Below are 26,528 nucleotides of genomic sequence, written 5' to 3' on the forward strand. Positions count from 1 at the left end.
ATCCCTTCTTTAAAATCAATCCATATTTAGTATAGAGCTTTGCTTTGTCTTAATTTACTGCGTTGTTCTACTTCCTTTTACTAAGCTGTTTTTCCATCCAGCCACCTAGTTTAATCTTCTTTAAAGATCTCATTTGTGGAACTTTCGCAAATAATTTCTGGAAATCTAGTAATATTACATCCACTAGTAGGCCATCATCAGCAATTTGCAATGTAGCATGAAACCATTACAGGAGGCATGGTCAATTATCTCATAATTGATACTGATAATTCCTTATGGTCTCTATATCCTATAAAAGAACACCCATTACATCTAGTATTCGTTCTCAAATATTTTTGTCATCAGGGAAGTTAGGTTAACTGATCCAGCATTTCCAGGTCCATGTTTCATTCCTTTTTTTGGATATTGAGATGACAATTACTATCCTCCAACACTTGGGTTTAAAACCTCAATCAATGGAGCTCCTAAAAATATTAATGAGATCTTTGTTCAATTTTTTTCTCATTTTGTTCAATGGTTGAATTTCTTCATCAGACAGGTTCATATTTTAGCATTTTTTCTGAATTTTCCACAAAAAAAAGACTTTGAAGAAGAATGACTTTAAATGCTCGGTTTTAATGCAGGGTGCATTCATGCAAGTTCAGAAAACAAGTCTTTAGATGATGGATAGTTAAGATGCTAGTGATCTAGCTTTGATGTTTTTTTTCCCTCATGAATTGTAAATAAGTGATTTATTTGCCTTTCTATGCAATCAAAAAGAACCATTGCAAAATCTTTCTACCTCTTTTCTATCCGTGAACAACATAATATAACGTGAAGACTATAAAGGCAGTCAGGTTTGCTAAAGAAAAATCTATTCATGTTTTTGTTGAGGTAAGAAGGTGCAAGATGCTAGCCAATAGTTGGGAGGCATTTTATTTACGTGAAATGAGGTGATCCAGTCATGAGGTAGTATGGCATGTTTTTTATTTTGTATTATTGGGCAAAGCTAAGTTGCATGAATTAAATCAAATAAGTCAGATCATATTGGCTGTGTTCTTTTTAATGTTCAATTTTCTGTAAATTAAAGCCACTTAACTATTTTGCATTTAGCCTCATCTCACCAATATGTTTGCTCAGTTTGGCTTTGGATCTATTAACAGATTGCATTACAATCCCTGTAGAGACTGATAGCCTTTTAAAAAGGGGGGAATCTCCATGATGCCAATGGAATGAACATTTCTGGACAATATTTCACTTTGTAAAGCTTTTACTGTAACAAATTAATTAAAGTCAAACTAATTCAATCATCAATAAACAGGTGAAGGTTAATTCAAATTAAAAGGTAAATTTTGCTTTTTTGCTTTGAAACAACAAAGACATACCTCAAATAAAAGCAGAAAATGCTGGAAAAACTCAGCAGGTCTGGCAACAGCTGCGGAGAGAGAAACAGAGTTAACGTTTCGAGTTTGTATGACTCTTCTTCAGAACTCAATGATCTGCCTCACATAGTTATGAACACTTGCAATGCTTCCTGAATGAATGTGGGATGACATGCAATCTCAGTCTTTCCAAAGCGGCCTTCATTTTGTCAGTTACTATTGACAAGGCACACATCTACAAACCCTCTCACTTTGATCATGACAGTCTTGATGGTACGGAATCCCAAAAGACTCCTTTTTCCAACTCCTTTAAATAGTCTGGTGGGCTCTGGCACCACTTCAACAGCAGCAATGGATATTGTCCGACCCACAATCCTTCACTTTAGTGTTCTGTCCTTTCTAGCCGTATAACACAGACAATAACACAATCCCTGCTCTATTCTCATAGACCTGCTTCAAAATCTGGAGCTGTTTGAAGACTGCTAAACAGAAATTTCTTTTTTTTGGGGAAGGATCCTTGCTTATTTTTTTCTGTTTGCATGAATTACCAGTCTTCTGATCTGCCAAACAGAAAAATGAACGAAACCCCACCCACTGCAATTTGCTTTCTATTTACCCTCTGCTTCTTAGCTATTCGTCCCCATGGCAACCTCAGGTCACATGGGAATTCCCAGGAACCTAATGAATAGGAAACCAATTAACTTTCTTTCAAAACACTCCCCAGCACATTTTGTTCTTAAGGAGACATCACACAAAAGAAAATACAAGTTTTTCCCAGCACATGGGCCATCACAATTTAAAAAAATGAAAATCTGGTAACTCCCATGTTATGCTATTATATTGATAGATGTAGAGCAATGTGAGTGATCTGCCAAATATGTAAACCCTTCAGACAACTTTCAACTGAACCTGAAGAAACTATGGTAGATCCAAATTTATACCAACATATTTTACTGGCGTTTACATCTGTTATAGATTCTTGTGTCAGAATAGCTGACTGGATCTGGAATTTGACCTCGGTCTTCATTTGTGAAGCCTGCTGTGAAGAATCGATTTAATAAATTCCCTTTCTTTGATCCTCTTATCCCTTCAAGAAGTATCTGGCCTTTAACATTAGCCTGCTACTAATAGGGCTAAAAAAAAAAACTTATGGTATTGCTCTTCTTTATCTACAATCTGCCTTTGTATTTCACTTATTGTAATGCCCATTTTACGTATTCTGAATTAGCTTTTGGAAGAGTGATTTTCCATTACAGCATTAGCATTGGTACAAAACACTTCTGTTTAGTACTGATACAAGGTTTTAACATAACTTCAGAGTCAGGGTTGAACCCGATTCCACGATGATGCTAGGTCTCCCATCTGGAATCTGATTAGGCCGTAACTTTGGAATCAGCTAACAACTTTTGCAGCTCTGAAAAGCAAAGCTATTCTGAGGCCAGAACAAAGGCACAAATTAATGTCATTTATTAATGATTGAGCTTGAGGGGGAACAAAATATTCAATTTGTAGAATAAAGTAAGCAAAAATCCAATTGACTAGCCCTTGTATGCCATGTGATATTCACAGAAGTGTGTAACACTGTATTTTATTAAGGCAGATCAAACAATTACCAGTAGGCTTTTCATAAGACACCAGGAAGGTTAGTGGCCTAAGGGTAAATTTATATTGTTGCCTTAGCTGCAGAGATGGGAGTAAAATGGACATATGAAATTCCTGCTTCTCAGGGCTACTGTTCTCACACATTTTGAGCTTTTCAATCACCGATTTATTAGGAGTAAGGTCATGACCTACAGCAAGGCTGATCCTCCCTGAGGGATGATCAAAAGCAACTTACTACATCTCTGGGATGTTGTCATTGAAACCAGCGTCCATGAACTGAACTGACTGGAAGGATGTCTGTTTCCTGTCCACAAGCCTGAGGGGAAGGAAAAAAGTAATAAATTTCTGGGACTTGGAAGCCTGATTTCCTCATTAAAAGAAAAAGAAAATGAGAGCCTGACTTGAACTTTTATCTCTGGTAGTAGGGTTACTGACTTTTACTGCATTTCAGGATTAAAGTCACATTATGGTCCTTAAGTCTGTGAAGTGCCCAAGGTTCTGATGCAAAGTAGAAGTATGATTTACAGCATGTCTTATTTTTATTGTAAGGAATCCGAAACTCAAAATGACCTACAGTTATTAATGACAGCAATATTTACTTGGAATGAGTAAGTGGATGCATCCAGGCTTCAGACCACCCATAATTTAACCAGCTTGCATCTCAAACTACAATCTGAGAAAAATGCTTGTAAACTTTTTTGTCCGTCAGAGATCTGAAGTATTCCTCTGTTCCGAGCTTGGTCATCAGTGAAACTGAATACATCTCTGTCACTTCATGAAACATTTCCTTATTTGACAAAGAAATTAAAGGTTTGTGTTTTTATTATTCATCTATATAAGTTGATTTCTTCCAATTGCTACCTTCAAAAACTAGCATACATTCTAGCCAATCAGACAAAGGAATATTTCTAGGTCATGAGAAAATGGATTTCAGGGGTGAAAATGGAGCACAAACTAGCAAATTATTCCTCTGTGCATAGGTTTTTTTTTTGAAGAAATTATGAACTTTTTGGATTATGAGCCTTCAACAACATCAGAGTAAATTAATATGCAATTAAGAGTAGATTTCAAACTGATTTTGATCCAGAGACTTGTGGAGATGTTGCCTGGAGAGCTGATTCACAACCTGAATCATGATGTAGAATCCATCCCCCTTTCCACCCACTCCCACCTCCTCATCCCCATGCTGACTAAGGTTAATCTTCCTCTCAGTTGCCACATCTATTCTTCTCATCACCCACTGACTTCATCTTTTTGTCAGCTGGAAAATACAATTTGGCAAATTGAGCTACGTTAAAAATAAATTTGCCAGTGTGTCCACTTCAATTAAACACCTCCATCCATGTAGCAGACACAGGGATAATATTATGGAGTCTGAAACGCATATAAATAGGTCAGATTCACTAATTTCTCCTGGTGCAAACTGCTCAGCATGGATCACAATATCAGCTCTGGGCATAAAGAAAATGCAAGGGACTGACTATTTTATTCAGAATAGCCAGAAAAATTAAAGAACTTGATTTCTACAGTTCCTTTCACAATCACAGAGCTAATTCTTCTCAGGCTCTAATGTAGCTTTCCCCCTTGTCTCGGTGGACACGGGAGGGAAAATGGATAGGTGGGGAATCACTTCTCACCTCCCTGCGCTCCTTAATGTCTTGTACATGGAATGGGTAGGCCAGAGATTAGCCAATTCCTGGCATCATTGAGGTGTGGATGTGGAGCTGGGTCAGTGAGGTGTGGGTGTGGAGCTGGGTCAGTGAGGTGTGGGTATGGAGCTGGGTCAGTGAGGTGTGGGTGTGGAGCTGGGTCAGTGAGGTGAGGGTGTGGAGCTGGGTCAGTGAGGTGTGGAGCTGGGTCAGTGAGGTGTGGAGCTGGGTCAGTGAGGTGTGGGTGTGGAGCTGGGTCAGTGAGGTGTGGGTGTGGAGCTGGGTCAGTGAGGTGTGGGTGTGGAGCTGGGTCAGTGAGGTGTGGGTGTGGAGCTGGGTCAGAGAGGTGTGAGTGTGGAGCTGGGTCAGTGAGGTGTGGTTGTGGAGCTGGGTCAGTGAGGTGTGGGTGTAGAGCTGGGTCAGTGAGGTGTGGGTGTGGAGCTGGGTCAGTGAGGTGTGGGTGTGGAGCTGGGTCAGTGAGGTGTGGGTGTGGAGCTGGGTCAGTGAGTGAGGTGTGGGTGTGGAGCCGGGTCAGTGAGGTGTGGGTGTGGAGCCGGGTCAGTGAGGTGTGGGTGTGGAGCCGGGTCAGTGAGGTGTGGGTGTGGAGCCGGGTCAGTGAGGTGTGGGTGTGGAGCCGGGTCAGTGAGGTGTGGGTGTGGAGCTGGGTCAGTGAGGTGTGGGTGTGGAGCTGGGTCAGTGAGGTGTGGGTGTGGAGCTGGGTCAGTGAGGTGTGGGTGTGGAGCTGGGTCAGTGAGGTGTGGGTGTGGAGCTGGGTCAGTGAGGTGTGGGCGTGGAGCTGGGTTAGTGGGCTATGGTTTTGGTGTTGTGTTAGTTTGGGAGGCGGAGGCTTGTCCAGAGCATATGCACCTCCATGGGCTAAATGGTTCCATGGTATAAATGCTATGTTATCCTTTGTAGAATATAAAATATATTTCTACGTTATTAACTCAAGGTTCTCATCGTATTTGGTGGCAATTCTTTCATTCATGCACTGTAGTGGCTAAGGTAAAAAGCAAAAGTTGAGCTTTATCATTAAAATCACATGACCTAACAACAAATCCTGACAGGGATGACATATATTTCTTTATCAATGGGTTAAGCTGATTCCCTGTATTGAACTGAGGTAAAGATACTTAAAACAAAATAACCATACTATGGTGGTTATAGGGGAATCATGAAAATAATGCGTCTAATTGTACACCGGGCTAATTCAACTCAGATTTCTTGCATACCAGGGCAAATCTCTTTAAGTGCAAATCTGAACCCTGAAAATATCCATATAATATTTTAGGCTGCATCTTCCTCCTTCAAATTGCATCCTATAGTACTGTAGTTTCACTGAATTTGGATATTGGTGTGTTTCTGTTAAGAGTAAAATAAGCTGAACAAGTGATCATTCTTAATAATTCTTATTTCTGCCTGTTTTTCTGATTACTTCCGATTCTATGAACAATAAATCCTGATGATAACAGTGGAGTTACACTAATAAGTTATTCAGCCTAATACTCAGTTTATAGTGGTAAATGTTAACTCAAACCTGGTTTAAAAAAAATGTCATTGTTGACTTCAGCTAGGTAGTATAAACAATCTAAATATGCCATTTGTCACATTGATCTGCCCAAGAGCATTTAGTGTCAAATCTCTGCCAACATGAATGCATCCTTCCATCTACTCATTAGTATTGTTTTTTTCTTTAATCTCTGAGGATCAGGGAGCGTTTATGTAGAAGTTTCCCCCAAGAGAGCAAATGGCTTCAGTAAAGTCTGTGATAGGGTGAACTGCACATGGCTGGTGAAAGGACCAAGTTTCACAGCTTGAATTACTTTCTTTAATGACCTTGTAAATGCCAGGTATATTTTAGTGCTGTGTAAATTCTTCTACATTTCTCATTGAAGGATCACAGTCACTTTGTGCTTCTTGTGTTAGTGGAAGCCTTGATGTCCAACTTGAAGAGTGACACACAAAGATCCGATTTGTAAATACCAAGTTCTGCACTGTGAAAAGGTAAGTCCCAACTATGTATGCAAGGCTTCTTCTAACTTTTTGTCATGTTTACTAGTGCTTGAAATATTGTGCATTCACAAGTTATAAAATATGCTATCAATTAACTTGTATAAAGATCACTTCACAATAGGCTGCTTGATCCTGGAATGTGAAAAACATGGTTTCATGTTATACATCCCTTCACAAGCAGTAATGACGCATCAGTTACACTGTACATGCAACAATATCAAATTGTTGACCAGAAAATCTTTTGCAAATTTAGGAGCCGACATTAATGTGCAAGACAAAGGGGGGAATAAAAGGGTTTTGGCAACCCCAATGAAACAGTAATAAAATCAAGGCCTGAATATCCAGCTCGGCAGGTGGGCGTGATCGGCAGGCCCGGGAAGGGCCAGGAAACAAACCGCCGACTGCGATCGGCCCTTGACCACGATTTCACGCCAATTAACGGCCAGCCAGCGTGAAGCATGCGCTGAAAAGCTCAGGGCTGCCGGGGTGGGGGGCAGAGAGCTGCCTCAGGGAACTGAAGGCTCGAAACCAGGAAATAAAGTTTTCAAAATCAGGAAAGAAATGTCTAAGCATCGCAATCAGGCACCTGAAATATAGGTTATACAAATGGTGTCCACAAATTTCTATTTTTATTCTATTTGATAATGGGAACCTCATCCTGCTCTTGGATGAAGTTTTTGCTCAAAAAACGTAAAAGTCCGCCTGGCCGATTTGCCTGTCCGCCAACCGTAAGGTTGAATGGGCTACATAAAATGACAGACAATTATGCTGTTAATGGGAATGTGTGGCTTTCAGATATACAATGTGTGAAAATGCAATTTCATTAGTGGAAACGTAAACTAGCATCAATATAGATATATGCAAAAAAAAAATGAAGTGTTGGGAATTAAAGTAGAAAGGGTATGCAAATCGCAAAGCATTTGGGAAAGGGAAGTTTTACAGGAGGAATTTCCGTGGACAAAATTGCTGTAATTGTTTGCCATTCTTCAGCTTTAAAGACATATCTGTATAATAGATGGAGGAATCCTTGTCTTTAAGAAACTCATTCCACAACAGGAAGCGCTGATTGACTTATCGGGGAGGGAAAATTTAGAAGGTGTTGTAACTGTGTCATTTGAAGGGGTCGTAGTGGAAGGTCTCTCATTCCTCCTCTGCACCATTATTATTTCTCTGATTGAGTCAAAAACCAGTTGGGTCAAGTCCAAATTGGATTCACTATCTGATAAAAATCAAAATGTTCATCCCTATAAGTGGGGGAATCAAATTTCTTGGCTTTTTACTGTCTTGAGTTCAAACTACAATTAAATTACCAGAGTAAAAAGCTACTGAGATTTGTATGCCCACTTTTAGCTTGTCTGACATCTTGCGATAGGATAGTAAATCAATATGTAATATGAATGTTGTTTTATCAAAAAGATTCAATGTAGTTACAGAGAATTAAGCTGTAGTTTAAAAAATGCGTAGGCTTGCAGGAGCCTGGCTGCAATAAAAAAGAATGCATAAAAAAAGGCTTGTGTTTTTCAGTGGAAATATAGATAAAGATTTATTTTTTTCTCTGAATTGCAATGTGAAACAGATGGCTGTTGATGAAGGGTTGGTTGGTGCTCAAACAATGCCTGTGCTGTGTTGTATTTGATTTGTAGGAGCATTTGCCTTGTTCCCAAGCCAAATCCAATATATGGGTAAGTCGACAATAAGGGATTAATTCAAACCAAGAATCAGGTAACAAATGCTGAAAAGTTTTTCCCTATGTTAAACCACAAAGATAATGTTAAAGGAGCAGTCTTTAACTGGCATTGAGGCAGGTGAATTACTAAATCCTAGCATTTCAACCAGAAAAATTAAGGCCCGATATGACTTGATTTAGTCTCCTTTTCGTTATAATTTTTACCTCTCAAATTACTAGTGGATGTGTTCACGCTAGTAAACTATAGTTGTAAACCCAGGTGCACACATTATGACAACTTCAAAGTCACTACAGAACATTGAATGCTTAAGATCTGGCTATTTCTGTGAAGACCCCAGGTTTTTTTAATATCCAACAATAATTACCTATCGTGCTGTTACTTAAAAATTAACTAACAGAATAAGGTCCTCTGAAAGGTAAGCCTGATTTTGCTAAGTCTCTCTTGGGTAATTTTGTAGTGGGCTATCATAATTGTAAAAACCAATAAGGACAAAAACTGTAACCTTGTTCGATTGGCCTGGGACACTGAGATCTGAAATTGCATGCAAGTTAAATTGTTCCACACTTGCTGCTGTGTTGAAAGGTTGACAGGGAGAAATCAAAATTACTTTGCTAAATCAGTTTATGGAGTTATAATTGTTGATTTTAGTTCTTTATTATTACACAAAACATGTGTGATTACCTATTGTGTACCAGTGGATCTTCCATCTCACTGTTCATAGTTAGTAGAAAGAGGCATGGTGCAGAATTTTCCGTGCCCGCTGGTGTCGGGCATGTTCAGTGGCATGAGCGGACAACATGGCGAGAAGGCCAAAATTCGGTTTCACAATGTCATGAAACCCGTTTGTGAGCATCCGCTCGGCCCGTTGATGGTGGGCCGCATTCTCTGCCATCAGACGTCAGGAACCTCATTGTAATACATCAGCATATCGTCATAAGTCCAGTCCGTGAGAATCAACTCCCCTCCCCACCGGATCCTCCACCCACGTCAGTGTGATTGCACACTGGTGCAGAACACATCTTGACAAGTGTGACGTGCAGCAGCTGGGACTTACCGCCAGGGCCTTTCTCACATCGCGGACATCCGAGGAGCAGAAGATGCTGGAGCCTGAGAGCAACGGCACATTGGGTGAACATCCATGGCATGCTGGGTGGATTCTCATGGCCATGGCCCTGCTGTGAAACAGCTCACAGAAGTTGGAAAGTCACTGCTGAGGGTCTGCTCTTAACAAATGATAGTCAAGGGGGTGGAGAGGAAGGTGTTTGGGGGAGGAAGATGTACCTCGGGGTGGGAAAATATGGTCTAGGATTCAACTCTGAGAGGAAGAGGTGTCAGGATGGGGTGCACTTGGGAGAGGGGAGAGAGTACGGGGAGAGGAGGGGGTAACAGGGGAGAAGACGGCAACTAGGGAGGTAGGTGTAAGGTGGGATAGAAGGTGTAAGGGAAGGAGTTTGGGTGGGGGTGGGGGGGAGAGTGTGGAGGGGGGATGGAGTCTTGGGGGAGAGGAAGGAGTGCAGAGAGGGGAGGGAGTAAGGCTGGAGGAAGAAGTAAGGGTGGACGAAGAAGTCGGGAAGGGGGAAGGACTAAGGATGGAGGACGAAGTAGGGCTGGAGAAGAAGTAAGGCTAGAGGAAAGAGTTGGGAGGGGGCGAGGACTAAGGGTGGCGGAAGAAGTAGGGCGTCTGAAGGAGTCAGGAAGGGGGAAGGACTAAGCGGGGATGGAGTCCGGTGAGGGGGAAGGACCAAGTTGGGGTGTGTCTGTGAGTGGGGGTGGGGGGAAGAGTTCCAAGGAGGGAAGGGGTTCCAAAGGAGGAAGGGGTTCCAAGGCGGGGGAGGGGTCCAGAGTGGGGGATGCCCAGGTGAACATGCATGGGAGGGCTCTAATGAGTCCATGACTGCCTCCTGGGGAGTGAACTGAGGGTGGCTTGTAACGAGGGAACGGTGAGAATGACGAAATGCAGAGGGAGGAGGTAGGGTGGGAGGGTTTGGGTTTGATGGTAGCGGTAGAAGGGACGGTGAGGGTGCTTGGTGGGGACTTGGAGGCAGACACGGATCTTGGGGTGGGAAGGAGGAGTTCAGAGAGGTGAATATGGATGGAGGTGAAATTTTCGGGAAGGGAGAGAATGTGCATGTTCACCTGGACATCCCTGAAGGAAAAGGGTTGTGGCTGGTAGGTCACGGAGGGGATGTGAAAGCTGATGCTGGGAGGCTCAACAGTGATGGGGGAAAAGTAATGGGTGTCTGGGGAGGGGAACCTACCCATGGCTCCCACAATGGAGTACAGGCCTGCACACATCTCCATGTTCTGCTGCACCAGGGTCTCCATGGGTCCACCATTTTCCCCGTGGATACCTCCATACATGCACATGTGGGCACCACTTCATCAGAGAACAGGTGGATGCACTCCTCTGACTTGTGTGTCACTCTGTTGAGGGCTTCCAACAGCTCTGCGTGATGTTCCCCTGCCTTCTGCTGACTCTCTAGGATGAGTTGGAAGGCCAAATCCAGAGGCTCCTCATTTGACTCAGACCTCACAAATGCCTCTTCCCCAGCAGTCCTCTGAGTGCCGGGGAGCTCAGTTGAACCCGCCTCCTCCTGCTGTGGACACGTGCCCATGTGGTGACCACCAGATTGTGAACCCGAGCCTGCTCTAGATTTAGGTCCCATCAAGGTGTGTGTCTCTAAGCTGGTGGAGGGTTTGGGTAAGCGCTGTAACGGGTCTTCCAGGCTGCTTATTTCCAGCTATTCAATGGAGGAGCTGTCCTTTTGGCTAGCGATGAGGACCTGGATGGAGCTGAGGGACTGACTGGCTGAGGGTATCAGCCGCTTTTCAGAGCTCCCTGTGAACCAAAGTGGAGGTAATTAGTGTATGGCAGCAGGAGAGAGAGCACTCACATTTGTGTTGAGAGAGGGATGATGTGGTGCAGGATCCTTACAAGGGTGTTCGCTGTCGACCTCACCATCGCTGCAAGCACGGTCCATGGCCTCACCAATCACCATGATCGCACACTCCTCAAAGTGAGTGAGGGGCCTAATGTGGGCCACTCCACCCCTGGTCTGGGACCTCTCCCTGCTGTTGTGAGCCAGCTTCTCCTGAATGAAAACAGATGGAGGGAGTGTGAGCAGGATACATGGCATTGCATGGAATGTTTGTATGGTGAGCAGAACCATGGATGGGATGAGAACGTGAGCTTGAGAGGATGTGGGCCCAATGGAGATGTGAGGGTGTGCGTGAGAGTTAGTAGTGTTGTCCCTCGAGGTGTGAGATCCCTGTGGATGTGTGATGGGCTTGTGAGTGTGTGAGTTGAGAGTGTTGAAGTGGTTCACCTACCCTGGAAGAACAGATGAGAACATTCATCCTCTTCCTGCACTGGATGTCTGACCTCCTCTGTGCTCCGGTGGTGCTGACTGCTACTGCCACCACCTCCCCAGCAAGATTGGTGACTCTAGTGGATCTCCTGTGGCCAGAGCAGGGTAGAGGACATCGCAACAGCCTTCCACTGAGTCCAGCATGTGCCCCAGAGAGGTGTCAATAAATTCGGGGGCTGCTATCTACCTGGCTTTCGGGGGCCACCTGTTGCCTGGAGCAGTCCTGGTCTGTAGACATGAAGTAGACTGTGCTCTGGTGCGCTTTAAATATGGTGCCTGGAGCAAGGAAACGCTGAGGTCACGGCATGATGGGCAAATCCAAGCCCGCCTGCCAGTGATTCAGCATGTTTCCCATGAATACATTAGTAATGAGGCTGGACGTGCTGGGAAGGGGACGATACGGCGTGAAAACCCGCCAGTGAGTAAAACGTCTTTTTTCATGCCCGCTACCATAGTTACTGAAAATCTGGGATGATTCCATCCTTTGACAAAGAGACCATGCACAATGTATCCAATTTTGCTGATGATACAAAGCTAGCTGGGAACATGAGCTGTGAGGAGGACATAAAGAGGCTGCAAAGAGATAGAGACAGGTCAAGTGAGTGGGCCACAAGGTGGCACATGGAGTATATTGTGTGGAAGTGTGAGGTTAAGAGAAGCAGAATATGTTTTAAAAGGTGCAAAACTTGTAAATGTTGACGTTCAGAGAGACTTGAGGCACTCACACAAGGAACACAGAAATTAAGCATGCAGGTACAGCAAGCAATTAGGAAGGCGAATGGCATGTTGGCCTTTATTCTAAGGGAATTGGGCTGTAAGAATAAGGAAGTATTGGTATAACTGTATATGACTTTAGTGAGAGCACAGTTAGAATACTGTGTGCAGTTTTGGTCTCCACACTTAAGGAAGGATATACTTGCATTAGAAGGAGTACAGTGAAGGCCACTTAATTGGTCCCTATGATGAGAGGCTGAGTAAATTGATCTCTTGAGTTTAGAAGAATAACAGGTGATCTAATTGTCATGAAAATATAATAATTTTCATAATATTATTGTGATTTATTGCAAAAGTAGGTTAATAATGGGGTTGGGATTAGTTTCTCTGTGTGTGTGTGTTTGGGATTTAATTGAATTAGAGACAGCTGGTCTGGAGGCTTTGAGTTATCAATAAGAGGCTAGGTTTGGAATGCTAAATACTGAAACATGGCTGAAGTTTTAGAATGTGAGGTGTGAGGAACATATGCATTTTTAGATAAATTAGGTTAGTTTGAATTTCAAAGAGATGGTAAGGTGTTACACCCAGCCAGAAGAAGCTAAGCCAAACAATGTATTTATTTTTCCCAAAGGCTACTAATAAAAATAGTACAATGAAAGATTTATATTTTGAGAAAAGTAAGTTGCAAAGACATAGCAGGGTGATGGAATTTGCAATAAAAAGGGAGAAACATGTATAAAGGAGATGAGGCTTTGTGTAAGAGGAGAAGATATTCTAAGATCTAACACAAGTATGAAAAGCCTCCAGCCTCTGTGCATCAAGTTGGTCTATAGGAACTGAAGCTGAGTTTGAAACTCTTTGAAACTCACTGTCCAAGGTATCATGTGCTTTGCCTGAGTCTGTTTAAATATATTTGTTTTTACTGTTGCCTTAACAGAGATGTAACTGGGAGCCAGATCAATTAAGGGTTTTAGGAGTTATTATAATAGTAATTTTTAGACTTATATATATGTGCTTGAAATCTTTTCTTTTGTTAATAAAGGCAGCTCACCACCACCTTCTCAAGGGCAACTAGGGATGGGCAATAAATGCTGGCCCAGCCAGCAAAGCCCACATCCCGTGAATGAATTTTAAAAAATGTTTAATTTGGTTTTCTAAAAACCTCTGAAGTTGTGGTAGTCTTATTACTTCTGGATTCAGGGCACACGTCTCAAAATAAAATGCAAATTGCAGAACAGTTGTGACCGCATGATTAAGTTTCCCTGGTGGAGTTGATCCATCTGGCACACATCATCTGCCACTTCATAACACTAATTGATACATACAAGATTCTGAAGGGGATTGACAGGGTTCATACTGAGAGGTTGTTTCCCTTCGCTGGGGAGTCTTGACACGGGGCACAATTTCAGCACAAGAGGTAATACTTTAGAGCTGAGGAGAAATTTCTTCAGAGGATTAGGAATCTTTGGAATTCTCGGCCCCAGAGTGTTGTGTATGTTTCACTGTTGAGTATATTCAAGGCTACAATAGACAGACTTTTGATCTCTCAGAGAGTCAAGGGATATGGGGCCATGATCATATTGAATGGCAGAGGTGGTTCAAGGAACCGTGTGGTCGACTACTGATATTTCTTATGTTCGTTTATGCATTCAGTCTTTATCTCTGAGCTCTTTGAAATCAGGGAATAGAGCAAGGTGTATGAGATTGGAGGTAGGTATGTGATGTTGAGCAGCTTTGGGAGAGTAAGGGGAAGTAATTGTACCTTTTATTTGAGTCGATATGAAAAGGAGCAACAGAGGAACAAGATATGCATGACATTATAGCAGATATACCATCTGATGTCATTTGTCATTGCTTATCATGAGTCAGAGACTTTTATAAGGAAGGAGATATTGTATAAAATTGTTTAATCAGGGCTTTTCACATTCAGGATTTATAATCATGTTGCCCTTCATTGAAAGGACTTTGGGATTGAGTTATATTTGCATGTTCTCTTTTAAAACAAAGTAAATTCACACAGGTTAAAAAGCCACAAGTTGTAGATTCAGAAGATATGTATTAAAATCAGACAGGCTTATTTGTCTTATGTTACAACTCATACACTATTCCAAATTGAATCGATGAGAATCAACTGCCTCATCAATTGTCGTTTTCCAGAATGGCTTCCTATTCATTTTGAAAACTACAGGAGATGTTGGCTCCAAGATTCCATGGGCTTTCTATCAATTGCCCACCAATATCTCAGCAGAACATACCCTTTGGCTACTTATATTTATAGTTCCACTCTGAATGCAAAAGAGCAGCTCATGCAAATGTCCTGCACTTATGTGCACAATAAACTGGTGTTGACTTACCCCAAAAAATATAGGCACAACAGGACTCCAAATCACCAGATATCAGTAAAACTGGAGGAATAACTTCATGCTTAGTTTTGAAGCTTTATATTTTTATTTTCAGGAAAGATGCACTTTTATAATTGTACCTTGTTCAAAACTATCATTCTTATTTCCTCTTATATAAAGAATTTGAAACGTTAAGTAGAAACTGCAGTGTCTGCCCTAGAGATCCAAATACTTTTTCAAATGCCTCTCTAGTGCCTCATCAACATCACTAAATGATCTTTCAATCTGAATGTATAAATTGCAAGTTCCAGGGCATTCCCTATAGAATAACATTAGTGCACATGTGGAATTTCGAAATAAAGTTGGATGTAAAGTTTAATTCTACCACTTACATTTTATAAATAACTAAAGCACAAGTGCAGGTTTCTTAGAATCACTTCCATCTTCATTATTATGTGATTTGCTGCAATAGAAATTGGTTTGGAGAAACTTTGCAAGTATATATCAAAATAAATAAAGGCTAGTCTAATTCAGAAATACTATTAGAAAAGCGTTGTGTGAAAAGTATTGTGTGAAACCATGTGATCCAGTTGGAGCTCCTATTCAATCTGTTTTGTTAGAAATTCACATTTGTGTTTCCCGAATTTAATTAATTAGCAAGTTTTCTTAGTTAAAGAAATACACAATGAAGTAGAAAATATTAGCATACAGGTGTAGAGTTTTGATCAACTTTATTGGGACATGACTACAATTGTTAATTTAAGTCGCTGAGCAGCCATTTAGAGTTTTGCAGTTAGAATGCAAGATAACACCACTGATATTTTTATGCTGGCTTTTACTTTCCAGTGTAGGCAAATGTGTTCTGTAGAAAATTTGGCGGTCAGCTGCTGTTGATAATATCAGCACAGAAAGTGACGTAAATTTCGATGCAATTTCTCTGCAAATACAACCCAAGAGATTCCATGCCACTGTTTTGTCATAGGGAAGTTGTCAGTCTATGATGGACAAGCATTACAGAGATGATGTTCACAGGAAATACTTGATACTTACAAGACTTTTAATACTTTGAAATAGATAAATGTACATATACACACATGCAGATCAATTGATAAAAACAAAAAACTGCGGATGCTGGAAATCCAAAACAAAAACAGAATTACTGGAAAAACTCAGCAGATCTGGCAGCATCGGCCATCAATTGAGTTTTATTTAATGTTTTTACTTAATGTTTGAATGTCTGTGGACCTAATGTGCAAGAGATCACCTCATCTCAGGAACAGGATCAAGAGTAGAAGCAGGTATTTTTTTAAAAAATGTCGCTAGGAGGTATTATCTTTGCCATTGCTAATCAATCTGAGCGACAGAAACAGTCCAACGGAGAATGACCATTCTTCTATTACTGGTAAACAGCTGATGCACAATGACTACCCAGGAAAATGTGATTGGGATCAGGAGTTGAGGGGCTTGGAGTGCTCAGAAATTGATTAAATGTTTTTGTTCAGAAAATTCTGACTATTCAATGGCTACTGGAAGAATCTCAAGGGGGTGTTCCATGGTCAGCAGTTTGGCTGAGAAATCATGCAGCTACAGTTGGGATGGGGGTTTAAAAAGTACTTAAAATTGTGAGCTGAACAGTTGTGAAATGAAGTAAAGACTCTGTTGCGGCACCACAAGAGCAGCATATAATGCCAGAATTAATTTATGCCTATTGTACCATTTTACACCACAAGAAACAATACTCCTATTCCAGGCAAGATGGTAACCCAATGCTATTGCACAACAGCATTGTTTTTTGCCATGGGCAAATGAAATTACAATTTTTCTAGCACAAGCACAATTTCCCTTTCTGTACCTATGACAGATGCAAAATAAAGTTTGTGTAACTGTCATAATAATAGTGAAGTAAAATCACACAAGGAAAACCCAACAAGAAATATTCACATTGGGCCATGTCACAGTAAAGGCATGTTAATGTGAGAAATGTATTATCAACTGCCTGCAGATCGTACTGATTGTGGGGCATAATTGATAGAAGGTGCATGCACCTGGCTCTTTACATTATGCACTCAGGTGAAAAGAAAAGTGATGCTGAAATGCATCTGCTGTCCTCATAGAATCTATTGAAGTAAGATGGATAATTTTCAGTTCAAGAGACTTATTATACACTGTACCTTCAGAAGAAAAGGCAAAAATCATAGCTTAGTCAAAGAAGGTATTTATTTGGTTATGTAAAATGATATCTTTCTCGGACTGGGTTCCAAAACAGTCTTAATACAGACATCTTCAAAAACAAGCGTGCTGTTGTTCCTTCTCCTAAGCAACTTCAAAGGCTTGTTGTTTTAATGAACCCATGAGTTTGTGTATCTTTGTGCAAGTTTCCTGAATTAAGTTTATCTCTGAATACTCCTTTGTGTTTCAAAGCATGATATTTACAAAGAAAAAACACTGGAATGCTTAAAGGAAGTTTATTACTCCAATTCTTGTGACAAGAACTGGAGTAATAAACAGCGATTCTTCAACTACAAAACCAAATCAATTGCAACCTATAGTCTTGTTGTTCACATATAAGTTAGCATAAACACCAGAATTTTCCACAGGATTAGCCCTGAGCAATCTAGCAATTTTGAAACATTTAATTTTTGTTTGTATTATTTTTCTTGTTATTAAACTGAGGAATCACACTGCTGCCTGGGTGGCTAACATGGGAAATTGAAGATATTTCATTGAACATTGTGGAATACAGAAGCCATTCCAAAAATAGAATATTTAGAAACAACATCTACAAAGGTGAGAGTGGTAGGGACCTAAGAACTTAGAAAATAAGAGCAGGAGTAGACCATGTAGCCCCTTGAGCCTGCTGTGCCATTCAATATGATCATGGCTGATCTTTGGCCTAAACTCCACTTTCCTGCTTGCTCCCTGTATCCCCTAAGAGATCAAAATTCTGACTATCTCAGCCTTGTATAAAGTCAATGATGGACAACCCTCTGAGTGATAAATTTCTCCTCATTTCAGTCCTAAAAAAATCAACCCCCTTTCATGAGGCTCTGACCAATGCTCTGGATTCCCCAGCCAGGGGGAACAACCTCTCAGTGTCCATCCTGTGAAGCCTGTTCAGAATCTTGTATGTTTCAATGGGAATCACCTCTTAGTCTTCTAAACTCCAGAGAGTATAGGCCCAATTTACTCAACCTCTCATTATAGGACAACCTGCTCATCTCAGAGGCCAATCTAGTGACCCTTTGCAAAACTGTCTCCAAAGAAAATAGATCCTTCCTTAGATGTCAAGATCAAAATTGCACATGGTCTCATCAAACCCTTTTGCAATTGTAGCAATACTTTCTTGTTGTTGTACTCCAATCCCCATGCAATAAAGGCCAACTTGCCATTTGCCTTCCTAACTGTTTGCTGCACTACGTGTTAACTTTTTGTGTCCCTTGTACCAGCATACACAAACCTCCACAAATATCAACATTTAAAAGTTTCATGCCTCTTCTAAAATATTCTGCTGTTCTATTCTTACTATCGCATTTACATTCCACAATTTCCTAATTACTGTTCGCTAATATTAGCGATTGGAGGAAATTACAACATATAATCGAGAAATGCATACTAAATGACAGCTTTTGCTAGGCATCACATATATTCTTCTTTTATTGGGGTGTTATGCAATATGAAGGCTGTAACTTTTTTATGCATGTTGCATTAATGCCTTATTTCACGATTCATATCTTTTGGAAATAAAATTTGTAAATGTAAGGTAATTGAAACTCTGGAATTCAGAAGTTGCCCAAGGTATTTATGCATTAAAGGTCCTTCCATGTGTACTTAAAAGGACAAAGTTAGAAGGGTGAAAGCCATAAAATGACAGGTGGGCCCATTTAGCTGGGGAACTGAAGGCAGTGGGCAGAATTGTACGAGTCGGCGAGCGGGGGCAGGGCCTGCTCACCGACGTGTAAAGAGTCATGTGGTGACGTCGGGGGGAAACTCCCATCGTCACTGCGCCCGATTTAAATTTTCAGGAAGGTGGGAGCGCAGCGAAATCAGCTGCGTGCGAGCCAACCTTCAATGGCCAATTGAGGCCATTGACCGGGTCAATTAAGTAATTAAAGGACCTGCCTGTCCAATCTTAAGGTTGGCGGGGAGGCCAGGAGCCCCAGCGGGAAGTAGAAAAAAACATGAAACCTCATCCATGGGCGGTATGAGGTTTGGTGTAGGCTTTAAAAAATTTTAATAAAGATTTTGTAAATATTATGGACATGTCCCATGAGGGGGCATGTAAGGGAAATTTTTTTTTTCTATTTTTAATATTTTTGAAAGTAGAGGCGATCTCCCTGAGGCAGCACTTAGCCTCAGGGAGTTGAGTGCGCTCTTTCGTGCGCATGCGTGAAAAAGCACACTCTCGATTTTGGGATTCCCCCCCCGCCTGCACAGGGAGTGCATAGCGCTTCTCTATGGACGTCATGCAGGGTGGGCTTTAATTGGCCCGCCCACATAAAATGGCGCCGTGCCTCCGATTGGGGGCGCCGATCGGAAGTGCGCCCGTATGCACCTGCCCATCAACTTCCCCTCCAACAGGGGGAAAATTCAGCCCAGTAAGTTTGAGGAGAATTGCCCTGTCTTTGTTAGATATGTGAATTATTCACGTAATTTCCCCAGATCAAAGAAAGATTGAAAAACTACTGGCACACAAGGGAAAGTCTTAAAGTATCCATATACTTTTCAGATCAAACGACAAGTTGGGAATTGAATTTAATTAATTGAAATCTCTATATGCACCTTTGAAGGGAACGTATCTTAAACTGCTGTCAATCAAAACCCACCTTAACAGGATGTGATGTATTAGTCTCATGACTTATAGTCTGTCTGCAAGCAGCAGGAGTTGACATTAAATGTACTATACTTCGCCTCCCAGTTAACATAATCTGTATATAATCTACCTTCAAATAAGGAATCCACATTACTGTCACACCAGTCCTCATGTTTGATTGGTATGTTTACGTTGAAGAGCAGGACATGACATGGTGACAGAGTCGATTTTGAAGATTTGACTGAGCAGAATGCAGGCCTTAAAACTTTCACATCCAGCAGAAGAAAGAACTGGTGTGAAAGTGAAAGAACTATCAAAACTCACCATGTGTAAGTGATTCTGCAGCTCTGCATGAATTCCACACAACCTACTTTCATTCTGGGATCATACCTTGCTCCAGACAGCAGGTACTGGGTCCTGATAAGACTGCTCAAGTTTCGGAGAGCTTATGGTAAGAACTTTCCCCCCATTGGGGAGGGAAGTTCAGGAGTGGGTGCGTGCGGGCACGCCTCCGATCGGCACCCCGATTGGGGGCGCGCTGCCATTTTACGTGGGCGGGCCAATTAAGGCCCGCCCAGCGTGATGTCTGCCAGGAAGTGCTATGTGCTCCCTTGCGGGTGGGGGGGATTCCACAAGCCGAGAGTGCATTCTTCCGCGCATGCATGCGAAAGAACGCACTCATCTCCCTGAGGCTAAGTGCTATCTAAGGCTCCAAATATAAAAATGTGAAATATAGAAAACTAAAATTCCCTTGACATGTCCCCCTCATGCGACACTGACACATGAGTTGGGACATGTCCATCACTTTTAATTAAACTTTTATTAAATTTTTAAAAAACCTACATGAAACCTCATCCCGCCCGTGGCTGAGGTTTCATGCTTTTTCCGAAGCCCGCCAGGGCTCCCGGCCTGCCCGCCAACCTTAAGGTTGGATGGGCAGGTTCTTTAGCTACTTCAATTAGTTTTTAAATGGCCTCAATAGGCCGTTGACAGGTCGGCGGGCGCACAGCTGATTCGGCTGCGCCCCCGCCGACCTGAAAATGGAAATGACGCAGGGTGACATTGGGAGTTTCACCTGACGTCATCCCGCGTCATTTTGTCGGCGAGCAGGCCCCCCCCTCCCCCGCTCACGGAACTCAATATCCTGCCCTATAAGTTTTTTAAATTTATTCTTTCATGGGACGTGTGTGTCACTGGCAACGCCAGCATTTGTTGCTCATTTCTAACTGCCCTTGAACTGAGTGGCTTGCTCAGCCATTTCAGAGTCAGCCACATTGATGCCAGTCTGCAGTCACATGTAGGCCAGACGGGTAAGGAGAGCAGATTTCCTTCCCTCAAGGACTTTAGCGAACCAAATGGGTTTTATGCCAATCGACAACTGTTCAACGGTCACTATTACTGAAACTAGCTTTTAACTCCAGGTTTTATTATAATGAAAACAGAAAATGCTGGAAAAACTCAGCGGGCTTGACAGCATTCATGGAGAGAGACACAGAGTTAACGTTTCGAGTCCAGATAACTCTTCTTCAGACACCATGACATTTCTTCAGAGCATGATATCTGAAGAAGAGTCATCTGGACTCAAAACATTAACTCTCTTTCTCTCTCCACAGATGCTGCCAGAGCTGCTGAGCTTTTCCAGCATTTTCTGTTTCTATTTCAGAATTCCAGCATCTGCAGCATTATGCTATTATCCAGATTTTATTTGAACCCACATCCCCAGAGCATTAGCCTAGGCCTGTAGATTACTAGTCACTAGTCCAGTGACATTACCACTGTGCCATTGTCTAGCCCTGCTAAGTCTACCTGCTGCAAGTTTATTTAGGAACAGAAATCAAACAGCAGACTCCAAATGGTCTTGCTTTAAGCAAAACACCACAGACAGGAGAATTTATTACTATTTACTGTCCCTACGGAAGGACTGGGGAAAGCTAAATACTGCAGATGAGGCTGGGAAGAATAATCCATCCAGTAACAGCTCCTAACAGCTAAAAGAAACCTGTAAAAAAAAGCTCTTTATACTGTTTGCTTTTGTCTTTGAAACCCTGCAGCCATTTTACCACTGAAATCACTGCTTTGTGGGTGGAGCTTAGAGTCAACACAGGAAAAATCAGAAAGGTGCTCAACAACATCTCCACTGCAGTCAAGCAGGAGCCTATGACCAGCTAAGGTAGTGGCCGCTGAAGGTACTGCAACTCAGAGCTAAATTAACTCTAAAAGAGCTGGAGGAAAATTGTCAACAGTTCAAGGTGGCATTAAAGTCCTTCAAAAAGCTAAAAGATCACCACAAAATTTCCAACACAATTTGAAAGCAATGGATCTCCTATCTGAGTTTACTTTGTTCCGACAATGAGGCGAGGTGTTTTCTGGACTTCAATATTTCTGAACCAGATAAACAAGCCATTCAAATTAAAATTGCTATGGTCAATGATGGCCTCCACAGACAGGACACATCAGGTCTGTCTGAGGATCATCCGAAAAATCTGGATAATATATGGTCATCACTTGAAGATCAATTATGGGTGAAGCTTAACTTCTGAATATAATGTCAGGAATTCTTGTCCTATAGGCAACATCTGACAGGGACCATTGGCCAATTCATAAGTAGATACAGAGACAAGAAGCATGATTGCTTTATGGCAGCTGAGCTAGCTGACAGAATAATCAAGCTTGCGATAGCGTCTACCGCAACGGAAACGTTCCGAAAAGGTTACACTGTGGAAGCACCGCTACCAAGTGGACGCAAGTATGAAACCGTACTAATGGGTAGACAGAGTCTAGGCAATGCATAATTCATCCATCGTTGGCACAACAGCCAAAGCAGGAAAGCCTAATAAACAATGCCTTGGTAAATGCCCAGCTTTTAATGCTGTACGCAAAGTACGTGGCATCGAAAGACATTGGAAGTGCAAATGCAGAACATAAAAACCAAAATAAGTGATTCAACACTATGAAAATTCACAACCAGAGGCCAGATTGGTATGGCATTCCAATCAATCAAGAGCTCATATCAGACAGCATCAAGACAAGATCCACAAAATACTTAGCCATGCTGCAAGTGATGAGAATGACCAGAACACACAAAGTGAGCAAACATTCAGCATGGTGAACATCAAAGAATGCATTGGCACAGTGCCATCATCCAGACTAAATGCCCACAGATGAAGGGTCAGAATATATGCAAAACTGGATATGGGTGCAGGTACAAACATCCTTGCATTCTGTACACTGAAATGTATGTACTTACTGAACTGGCAAATGATGATTCAGCCAACCAATGGCAAGCTCACCATGTACAATGACTCGAAGATACCGTTTCTGGGATCCATTACATTCAAGTGTCGCTACAAAATTCACAATGGTCACCCCAGATAGCTTTGTGGACACCACAAGTCCAATGATCGCAGGCCTACTGGAGTGCAAAGATATGTCCTTTGTCACCAGCCATAGTATTGTCAAGACAATGATGAGGACCAGAGACCACTGGAGACCAAAGGAGCACCATTGGAGACCCTGGCAGAAGTTCACCTAACTTTACAATGCAGATCATCAGCTAACAGGCTACACAGCACAGTTGGAATTGAATACATATACATATTCCAAACATGCAAACATGGCACTGAGGACCCGTGCAGAATTACTATTTTGCAGATGATTGTGGACAAACCTCCCCAGCCAGCACTACTTGATACTTGAGCGCATGATGCATCACTCGAAAAACGGGGGAAGATGAAAGAAGTTAGAGAAACTTGGGTAATGAATTGCCCAACCTGAACTTCAGACAGAAAGTTCGAGTACAACACCAAACTGGTGGCACCTGGAATTCAGCAAAAATTGTCAGCATACCAGAAGCAAGATCATATCAGTACGAACATCAAATGGTATGACAGAAAATGTGACTAAACAGGCCAAGTCAGAACAATAGCAGAACCAGAAACACCAAGCAGTCATATCGCGAACAGAACATGGTCAACACAAAGCACCACTAACATTCGGAGAACATATGGCAGCCTCCGGCAAGGATTATTATAACTAAGCCTGGACAGATAAGTAAACCACTGATATGTTTCAGAGACTTGTAAATTTATGGCTGTGTTAATGTTCATTTGATGATAATGTTTTTTTTTATTTTGCTTTCATGTAAATAGTTTGATTCTTTAAAGATAAACCTTGAATTTAGAAAAAAGTGGGATGTTGTGATATGAGGTGCATGTACGTTTAAAGGAGCGTATCATAAACTGCTGTCAATCATTACCAACCTCCACAGAATGTGATATATTAGTACCATGGCTTGTAGTCAGTCTACTGGCATAAGGGAAAGAGTTTAGATATACTCTACTTAGTCTCCCAGTGAGCATTATCTGTATATAGTCTTATACTCAAATAAAGAACCCACGTTATTGTTTTACTAGTCCATGGGTATGATTGGTGCATTTATATTGAAGAGAAGAAAAATGGGAGGCAGTTCTTTGTTTTGGGTTTATCTGTGTGTTTTTTCACTGAAGTTAGTCAGCTTGAGAATAGCTTTGAAACAGAATTTTTACGTCTGGAGCTGGAGCAGCTAAGGAACAGGCAGAGAGAGAAAAGCTGCCAGGAGCTGTCGACCACTAAGCAAGTAGGCAGCGAAGCCCATGCTTGAGCAGGGATGTCAACAATTAGGGAGAATTGGAGGGTTACCTGGTCAAATGCTAGTGGAAGGAAATCTCATACCTCAGAGAATAGCAGGAATTCTGAGGAGAATCAAAGTGAATCCCTAAGAGCTGTGGCACATGTTGGTTTAGTCCCAGGTGAAGTGAAGGAACCTTCAAGGTCCTGGAAAGTATAGTGGAACTCTTGGGTGGAAAGATACATAGAATGGGGAGCGACCCATTGAGATTTTTGGGCTTGAAGAATAATTGTTTACAAAATATAGTGCTAAGTTAGTAGTATCTACTTTGTTTAAATCTTGTACAGTAAACACTTTTGGTAAAACATGAGCTTTGTGGTGTGATTATTTTAGTTCATAACTGGGAGTTTGAATAATTTTTAAAAGTTAATGGTCACCCTAGATGATACACATTCTGAAAAAAGCCATAGCCACAATGTTTCATTTTTATTATTGTCTTCTATCACCGAGATATTCAGGTCTTCACATTACAGTACTTATTTTCAACATTTAGAGAAGATCCCTGCATGCTTTGAAAACGCATCCTTGTTGCCAGCTGGGTTGTCGAGTTTAAAATCACAGCTAGTCAGCACCCACCACTCCAGGGTGGGAAACAACCCAAGCAACTTCAACCATCCACCTGCCCAATTTAGGGAGGAAGTGTGGTGATGAGCTAGCATTTGTGGAATCCCTGTGAAGTATGTATAACTATTACAGGACATGGGCAAATACTGCCAGACAAGAATAAGAAGCACTGTGGGGGGAGAATGAGAGTTTCGAAGCCAAAGTTGGTTTGCACCAAGGATCAGCTCTGAATCACTTCTTCTTTCTGATTGTCATGGATGTTCTAACTGGGCAAGTGAGACAGGAAGTGCCTTGGTTTACTATGTTTGCAGATGACATTGAGCTATGTGGCAGGGATGACAAAAACATGATGGAGTATCTGGAAAAAAAGCACTGAAGACAGGTGTATGAAGATCAGTAGACCAAAGACCCAATTTATGGATTGCCAGTTTCATCCTAGGGAAGAGGATCAGAATGGAAGTGTAAAAACTATTGTTGAAGACTTGGAGAAAATGAGTTGGTTCAAGTATTTGGGGTCAGTGGTGGCAGAAAATGGAAGTATGGAAATGGAAATTAAACAGTGGATTAGACCTGGTTGGAGTAATTGGAAGAAGTGCAGTTGAGTGTTAGAAAAATATTACTGAAAAGAAAATCTACAAGACAATTATGAGACCAGTCTTGTTATATAGTGCAGAAGCTTGAGTAACATCAAGAAGAAAGGAACAACAACTGGATCCCAATGGGATGCAGTTACTTGGATGGATATGTGGAGTGGGGAGAAAGGACAAGATTGGGAACCAATATGTTATGGGGGTCAGCAAAGATTGTGGGACCATCAAAGAAAGCAGCCGAGAAGAGATTGAAATGGTATCTGCTGCAGAGAGAAAGAGGGAGGAAATGTAGTGAGGCGAGTAATGGAGATGTGACTGGCAGGGAGAAGAAGAAGAGGAAGTCCTAAAACCAGATGGAAATATGTAGTGGCAAGAGACATAAATGCAATGGAATTGGAAGAGGAATGGGTGGTTGAAAGGAAGGGGTGGAGAAGAATGATCAACAAGCATCATGGAGACCCCAAGTAAAATGAGAGAAGCTGAAAAAAGAAGGTAGGTTTAAAATCAGCCCCATTGGCTGAGATCTATACAGTATTAAGTAAGCCATTACAAACAGGAGCCCCTATAAGATAATACTTGGGCTTTTGGGACAATGGTGCAGCACAGGATAGAACACAGGCTGGTGGAAAGTGGGATATGAAAGAGTGAATTAATTATGACCTATTCCTTCATATTTAAATATTACATTCATGTACACAACAAATCATCTCAGAATCATCAAGTCAAACAATAACAATGGAGCTACTTTAGCTACTGTTTTTTATACCTTGTCCCAACAGATTCCATAATGGTTAAAATGTTGAGACAAATGAATGATGCCTCTCAGGCAGAGATGGGCAGCACACTTTTTATCAGAAGGTTTTTTTTTAAAGCAGTAGAATCACCCAAGTTCAAAATATTGTAAGTTCAGCCACATTTTTTTAAGAACAAAGCTGGATTAAATTAATTTGATAAAAACAAAAAACTACTGCGGATGCTGGAAATCCAAAACAAAAACAGAATTACCTGGAAAAACTCAGCAGGTCTGGCAGCATCGGCGGAGAAGAAAAGAGTTGACGTTTCGAGTCCTCATGACCCTTCAGCAGACCCTGCTGCCAGACCTGCTGAGTTTTTCCAGGTAATTCTGTTTTTGTTTTAAATTAATTTGAGATTGGAACTAAT

At 41.6% G+C, this 26,528-nt stretch overlaps 1 long non-coding RNA gene across 1 annotated transcript; it reads left to right on the top strand.

Moving 5' to 3' along the window:
• Positions 1-3,678: 3,678 nt before the first annotated feature.
• On the top strand, positions 3,679-24,456 carry LOC144683257 (uncharacterized). The gene is made up of 4 exons (XR_013577210.1): positions 3,679-3,773; positions 6,508-6,616; positions 19,746-19,876; positions 21,599-24,456. It is a non-coding gene; the product is annotated as an uncharacterized LOC144683257 (long non-coding RNA).
• The last annotated feature ends 2,072 nt before the right edge of the window (positions 24,457-26,528 follow it).

Source organism: Cetorhinus maximus, chromosome 8 (assembly GCF_964194155.1).
Source record: "Cetorhinus maximus chromosome 8, sCetMax3.hap1.1, whole genome shotgun sequence".
Lineage (NCBI taxonomy): Eukaryota > Metazoa > Chordata > Chondrichthyes > Lamniformes > Cetorhinidae > Cetorhinus > Cetorhinus maximus.